The 7,971-nt window shown below is 39.4% G+C and overlaps 1 pseudogene; it reads left to right on the forward strand.

Annotated features, from left to right (window-relative positions):
- The first annotated feature begins 464 nt into the window (after positions 1-464).
- On the forward strand, positions 465-7,117 carry LOC137946585 (pyrophosphate-energized vacuolar membrane proton pump-like; annotated as a pseudogene).
- Positions 7,118-7,971: the final 854 nt, after the last annotated feature.

A 7,971-nucleotide genomic window follows, 5' to 3' on the forward strand; every position in this document is an offset into this window, starting at 1 on the left:
AGTCCTCTAAGAAGAATTATAGCAACGTTGCTACTACCAACTCAGGCCTAAACCATATTGGTCTACGGATGGAGAAAATACTTCCATAGAAGAAGTATATTGTTGTTTGTGAGAATATCATAAGGTATGGAAGCTTTGTGCAAGATTTTATTAAGTTAAACCTCATGAATGTGAATGGACGTCATTTTACCTATACAATACATATCTACAATCAAATGCAAATATTGTCCCTGCTGATTTGGCGACATATACCATTCTCCTAAATGCCTATTGTATGGCTGGGAGTGTAGTGAGGGCACACAACAATTATGAGGAAGTAGGATTAGTTGGGGCTTGCTGATTGCATGTCAAGCCCTATAGCACAATTATAAAGGTTTATGCAGAGGCTACAATGTGGCAATTAGCATGGGAAATACAAGAAGAGACGATCTCAGATGGTGTTCGTCCTAAGGTTGTCACCTGGTCATCATTGATTAGTGACTTTTCTAAAGCAGATTGAGAGGAGTGTGCAATTGACACAGTTGATGAAATGCTCCTCTTTGCCTATGAACCTTCAAGGAAGCGGTATGACACTAGCAATGCTTACAGCCCTATCCACGATGTTGCTAGTTCCTATCGGACAGGCGGTGCCAAAAATGTGAATGTTAGGCTTGCTCTGTGATATAAGTCTATCATTATTTCCATTTTTACTGTTGAATTTAGGATCCCTTTTCCATGCTCACAAACAAGAGAAAGAATAAAGAAAACTGAGAAAAGGGGAGGAAAGCTCTCGGTAGAGGAGAGAAAAAAATAAAAGGAGAAGAGTGGGCTGCGCCAAGTAAGGAGAGGGAGAGAGAGCACTAACTCGGGATTGAATGTGTGACTTGATTAATTTCGATTTACAAGACCTCTCTTTATAGTAGAGGAGGAGGTAGAGTCCTTATACAACTTATCATTCAATCTTAATTACATTCCAACTCTAACTCTTTAATATAAGTAAGTCTATTTAAACTAAACAACTAGAACACCAACTTGAGTAGAACTAGGAGTCCTTTATTATTCACGTGAGGGGAATGGATAAGCCAGCTCGTAGCCTTATCCTTGTGGGCCCCCCATGATCTCCCAGCGCACCTTGATAAGAGTGCCAGCTCGTGAGATCTTTGTGGGTCCCACTTGATATTCAAGTCTTCTAAATCAATTCAGCTTGTGCTTTTTGCTTCCTTAATTCGTGCTTGATTTGGGAGAGGACTCTTCTTGGTGTGCCACGTCCTCTAGGACTCTTCTTGATGACCTACGTCCTTATGGTGGGTCCCACCAGCTCGAGCACCACGATGGGTCCCACATTGTAACACTCCCCCTCATGCTGAGGGTGAGAAGATATCATAAACGCCTAGCTTGCTACATATGGTAGACATAATCTTGTGAGTGACTGGTTTGGTGAGGATGTCTGCAACTTGATTTTGTGATGAGATGTGCTTCAGGTATAAGAGACCAGCTTGAAATTTTTCTTGTATAAAGTAGCACTCTACTTCAATGTGCTTTGTCCTCTCATGGAAGATTGGATTAGATGCAATATGTATTGCTGCTTGATTATCACAGTATCGATCCATTGGAGCTTCTTTATAAAATCTCAATTCAGTGAGAAGAGACCTTATCCATAAGAGTTCACTTACAGTGTGTGTCATGGCTCTGTATCCTGCTTCTACACTTGACCGTGCTACTAAATTTTGTTTTTTTCTTTTCCATGTAACCAAATTTCCTCCAACCATCGTGCAAAAACCAGAAGTAGATTTTCTATCATCTGGGGATCCAGCCTAGTCTACATCCGTGAATCCCTCAATATTGAAGTGACCATGTTTTTTATAGAGGAGCCCCCTTCCAGGAGCCCCTTTCAAATAACGTAGTATCCTCTCAAGTGCTTGCCAATGACTAAGTTGTGGCTTGTGCATATACTAACTTACCACACTTACTACATATGAAATGTCTGGCCTTGTTACACATAGCTAAATAAGTTGTCCCACTAACCTTTGATATTTGTCAATATCGACATAACTTTGTATTTGCATCCATAGGAGTGTCTACCAGTTTGCATCCCATCATACATGTTTCTTCTAGTAGATCAAGGGCATATTTTCTTTGGGATAGAATAATCCCATGTCTGGATTGTAAGACCTCAATACCCAAAAAATATTTCAGTAATCCAAGATCCTTTGTCTTGAATTTAGCACATATTCTCTCTTTTATTTTCTGAATGCCCTCAGAATCACTCCCAGTTAAAATAATATCATCAACATAAACAGCTAGAATCACTTTACCTCTTGTTGTGTTCTCAATAAATACTGAGTTGTCTATAGAGCATTTGTAAAAACCTGCTCGTATGATGGTTTGACTAAATTTCTCAAACCATGCCTATGGGGATTGCTTCAATCCATATAGAGATTTTTTAAGGCGACATACGGACTCCTCCTCAACCACATATCCAAGTGGTTGTTGCATATAAATCTCTTCTTAGATATTACCATTGAGAAATGCATTTTTTACATCCAGTTGATAGATTGGCCATGATGAATTAGCTCCCAAGGATAATAATATACGTACCGAGGTCATTTCATCATAATCAATGTCATAGCATTGAGTGTATCCTTTTGCAACAAGTCAAGCCTTCAGTCGTGCAATAGTCCCATCTGGATTATGTTTTACTGTATAAACCCACTTGCAACCAACAGGTTTTTTATCTGTAGGTAGAGGAACCAGTGACCATGTATGATTATCATTGAGTGCCTTCATTTCTTCATCCATTGCTGCCTTCCACCCTGGATGTTGGAGAGCCTCCTGATATAGCTATGGAACAGATATGGAGGAAATAGAAGAAAGAAACTGACAACATAAAGGTGAGAGGCGATGATGAGACACAAAATTTAAGATAGGATGAGAAGTAGAAGGTTGAGTACATGAACGAGGTTCTTTTCATATTGCAATAGGACGAGTATCAAATTTAGGACCAAAAACGACTGGTGATGAAGGACTTACCTCTGGTGGATCAAAAAACTCGGCAGGTGTGGTATCGGCCATTGTCTCTGGGGGATAAACAATCTTTGTATCATGAGGCAGAACCAGTCGAGGAGAACTTGGTACTGATGACATACTAGGTGGAGCGCTATAAGGATAATATGAGTCTTCAAAGAATGTTACATCCCTAGACACAAATAAACGTTGCAAAGAGGGACTATAACAAACATAACCCTTTTGTGTGTGAGAGTATACCAAAAACATACACTTTATAGATTTAGGGTCAAGTTTGCTGTGTCTAGGTAAAGTATTATGTACAAAACATTGACAACCGAAGATTTTCAATGGTAATGCAAATGGATCATCATGTGGTAATAGTTTAGAGTAGGGGGGTTTATTCCCAGGAATAGTAGATGGTAGATGATTTATAAGAAAATACGCTGTAAGGACAACATGGGGCCAATAAAAATATGGAACTTTCATGGCATATAATAGACCTCGAGATACCTCAAGAATATGACGATTTTTCCATTCGGATACACCGTTTTGATGAGGAGTGTAGGCACATGATGTCTGATGGATAATGTCATTCTCTTGACAAAAGGAGTCAAGGTCTATTGAAATATACTCTTTGGCGTTATCAGACTGGAGAATTTTTTATCTTCTGACCAAATTGTGTGAGTCCCATCACATAAAAAGATTTAAAATAGATGGTATCTCAGAACGCTCTTTAAAAATAAACAACCAAGTTGTGCGAGTTAAATCATCAATAAAAGTGATAAAATATTTGGATTGAGAAATTTTAGAGACACTCAAAGGCCCCAAACATCAGTATGAATCAATGAAAAAGGAATGTTACTTTTGAATTTGGTGGAGGAGAGTATGTACTCCTTTGATGTTTACTTAACTGACACACCTCACAACTGAATTCTGACCTTATCTTAAGAGATGGAAACATATAATGAAGAAATTGTATGGAAGGATGTCCCAATCGATTGTGCCATAATCGTGTCTCATTCTCAGTAGTAGACACCATATTGACCTTTGGCACGTCCAAGTAGTAGAGCCCCCTTTGTTCATGGCCTCCACCAATCACCTGCTTCGTTATAAGATCTTGCAAAACACATGAAGTAGGTGAGAAGATAACTGAGCAATTAAAATATTTTGTAAGCTGGCTCACAGAGAGAAAGTTTAAAGGAAAGGAAGGAACAAAAAGAATATCATTGAGCGGAACTGATGAGGTGAGAGAAGTGGAACCTTTTCCTTGGACTTTGGTTTGAGAACCATCAGCTATGGTACCAAACTTGTGTGAAAGACTCGGAGATAAAGAATGTAATAAAGTTCTGTTACCTGTAAGATGCTTGAAGGCTCCTGAATCAATTATCCAGGATGGAGAGGAGGCAGATAGCGTACCTGAAGCTGTAGTGGCAGACGGGATAGGAGAAGACCCTAGCATGGTCTTCATTTTCTAAAATAATTCATACTCTTCATCAGTAATAATTTTCTGTCCAACTGGTGTTGGGGGATGGTCTGCTTGCGCATTACTTATGAGGGCTTGATTAGCCCTTGTTGATTCTGACTTTTCATTAGCCTGATAGCATATTTCTTTATAGTGGCCATGTGTACCATAGTAAGTGCATGCCCTATAACGGCACTGGTCTATAGTGTGGCCTGGAAATTTACAATGAGTGCATTTAATATCATTTGATCTGCTAGCACTATAGGGTCTATGCAATGTATCAGGGCATGAATATAGTTTAGTACATGTCTCCAAAATATGTTTAGCAGTGTCAAGATGAATAACCTTACTAGAGACATGTTCTTCCATGTTATTTATCAGCCAACCAATTACCAAAGTATCATTCTTCAGCCATTTCATATAAAAATATCATCTTCATCAATAGTTGGTTTTCGGGTAGTGAGGTGACCAAGTAGGTCTTTGGTTATGAGAAACCTCCTAACCAAGGTGGACCAACTCATAAAATTTGATACCCCATGTAAGGTTATGGTGGTGATTTTCAGTATACCACCTTTGATATTCATATTCTCATAACCATGATAGGCTCTTCTTCTTCAAAAAACTTCAAATAATATCACCATGTACCACTTCTTCAATCAATTCGGTATATGTAAATATAGCATCAATGCTAAATAATTTTTTTTCCAGAAAACCACTCATAAGAGGATCAATAGCAATCTTCTATTATCAGGGAAATCTTATCCCACGAAAAAAAAATCAATAATCTGAGTATGGACTGGTCTCGATAAACAGAATTTCCATACTAATAAAATTATTTTGATAGCTCCTTCTAGATAGAGGGGCATGCATATTCATAACATAATAAGATGAAAGCATTCACATATTCATCCTTGAATCATCATCTAAAAATGAGAACCAGTAGCATAAAAAAAATATTTTTAAACACTTATCTTTCGGCTAGTGTTCTTCCTTCATACAAGAGCCTTTTTTGAGCGGTGTTGATCATCACTTCTCTAGAGCATTCCTTTGTCGAGGGATCCTAAATATGTTGCTCTGATACCATGTTGAATTTATGATCCCTTTTCCATGATCACGAACAAGAAAAATGTTGGAAGATAAGATCAAGCCCAAATGACCAAGGAAGGCCCATATATGTAAGATTATTATAAGATGGGCCACATGACCAAGAAAGGCCCACAAGATGGGCCCAAACCCATAAGAAGTAGGGCCCACAATGATTACCAAAAGCTGGCATCCTTCTCACATCAGCTGGAAGATCAAGAAGGACTCACAAAAGTATCTTTATCTTAGGATCATGACCAAGAAGAGTTTTAGTTTAAGTTATATTTGTCTTTTATCAATATTGAGTTACCTAATTATTTTAGGACTTACCTTAAGTGTTAGAGTTTGGGTGTAATTGGGACAAGGGTAATTTTAATGTAATTGGACTCTACTACCTTCCTCTATTATAAATAGAGGTTCATGTACTCTGATTACAACAAGTTATTGATGTCAATAAAGTATTTTACTTTTCCATAAATTCAACAAGAAAGAAGAAAGAAAACCGAGAAAAGGAGAGGAAAGCTCTCGGTAGAGAAGAGAAAAAAATAAAAGGATAAGAGTGGGTTGTGCTAAGTAAGGAGAGGGAGAGAGAGAACCAACTCGGGATTGAATGTGTGACTTGATTTATTTCGACTTATAAGACCTCTCTTTATAGTAGAGGAGGAGGTAGAGTCCTTATACAACTTATCATTCAATCCTAATTACATTCCAACTCTAACTCTTCAATATAAGTAAATTCTATTTAAACTAAACAACTAGAACACCAACTTGAGTAGAATTAGGAGTCCTTTATTATTCATGTGAGGGGAATGGATAAGCCAGCTCGTAGCCTTATTCTTGTGGGCCCCTCATGATCTCCCAGTGCACCTTGATAAGAGTGCCAACTCATGAGATCTTTGTGGGTCCCACTTGATCTTCAAGTCTTCTAAATCAATTCAACTTGTGCTTCTTGCTTCCTTAACTCGTGCTTGCTTTGGGAGAGGACTCTTCTTGGTGTCTCATGTCCTCTAGGACTCTTCTTGATGACCTACATCCTTATGGTGGGTCCCACCAGCCCGAGCACCATGGTAGGTCCCACATTGTAACATTTACTATTGTTGTCAGCATTTTTATCAGCTGTAGCCTTGCTGCCATGTAAGACATTGTGGTGGCAGCTCTTGGAATGCAGAGCACCGTTGCTGTTGGTTTGGCCATTGATGCATATGGCCCCATTACTGACACTACTGGAGGCATTGCTCAGATGGCTGGCATGAGTCACAGAATACGCGATAGAACCGATGCCCTTGATGCCGCTGGAACCACTACTGCTGCTAGTGGACAGGGGTTTGCCATTGGTTCAGCCACCCGGTATCTTTTGCTCTCCTTGGTACCTTTGTGAGTCATGCTGAAATTTCCCCAATGGATGTTATGACACCTAAAGTCTTCATTGGGTTGATTGTGGGTGCAATGCTTCCATACTAGTTCTCTGCCATGACCATGAAGGGTGTGGGTAGTGCAGCCTTACAAATGGGGAAAAATCTAGTGCACTTGTTGCCATCTCTGCTTCTAACACTGGCAGTACTTGGGATAATGCTAAGAAGTACATAGAAGTTGGTGCCTCTGAGCATGCATGGTCACTGGGCCCAACGGGTTCAAAATGCCTCAAAGTTGCAGTGATCGGTGACACTATAGGTGGACCCCTACAGAACACATCCGGACCATCTCTTGACATCTTCATCTAGCTCATGGCAGTGGAGTACCTAGTTTTAGCTCCAGTTTGTTCACTTTTTGCATTGGTGGGTTTCTTCTCACATTGGTTTCAGCACATTACGGGGAAACACTTGGTTGGCCATTCATGGTCTACTTTTGACTAGAACAGCCTGCCAGTTACCCAAGTGGAGCAGGTGATAGATTCAAACTGAGGGATGACCAACCTTGTTGTTTGGTTGCTTAACCGTCGGGTGGTTTGCTGTAGTGACTGATGCTGGTAGTGTTGAAAAACAAAAATTAATTTTCAGATGAAAATTTTTGCCAACAGAGGGAACCAGTGTAGGGTATCAATACCACAATCTCTCCATCCAGGGTGTTACATTGCAGCGCTTACACCACTTGTGTCATCCAGAGGGTTGACGCAGATGCCACAAATGCTTCTTGGGGAGATGTGACCATGTTTAGTCACGTATTCCTACCTTCAAGATTGAGGACAAGCTCTTTCTCCGGGAGGGGTGTAATGTTATGACCTCAATAACAGGCCGAGTCATGTAGAGGCGCAGTGGCTGAGTCAATTAGTATTAAGTTAATTATTTTTCTTTAATTTACTTTTACTTCATTTTTATTTCAGTTGAAGAGTTAATATGCCATAGGGACATTCTTGTAATATTATATCTTGAACCTTGTTAACATCAACCCTACTTAAGGGGTGAAAGAAATGAGAAAGGCAAGTATTGATTTAGAGTAAACAA

This window comes from Aristolochia californica, unplaced genomic scaffold, assembly GCF_029961685.1.
Source record: "Aristolochia californica isolate CCGP_79_NKW_82.1479 unplaced genomic scaffold, dmAriCali1.0.hap1 SCAF_12, whole genome shotgun sequence".
Taxonomy (NCBI): domain Eukaryota; kingdom Viridiplantae; phylum Streptophyta; class Magnoliopsida; order Piperales; family Aristolochiaceae; genus Aristolochia; species Aristolochia californica.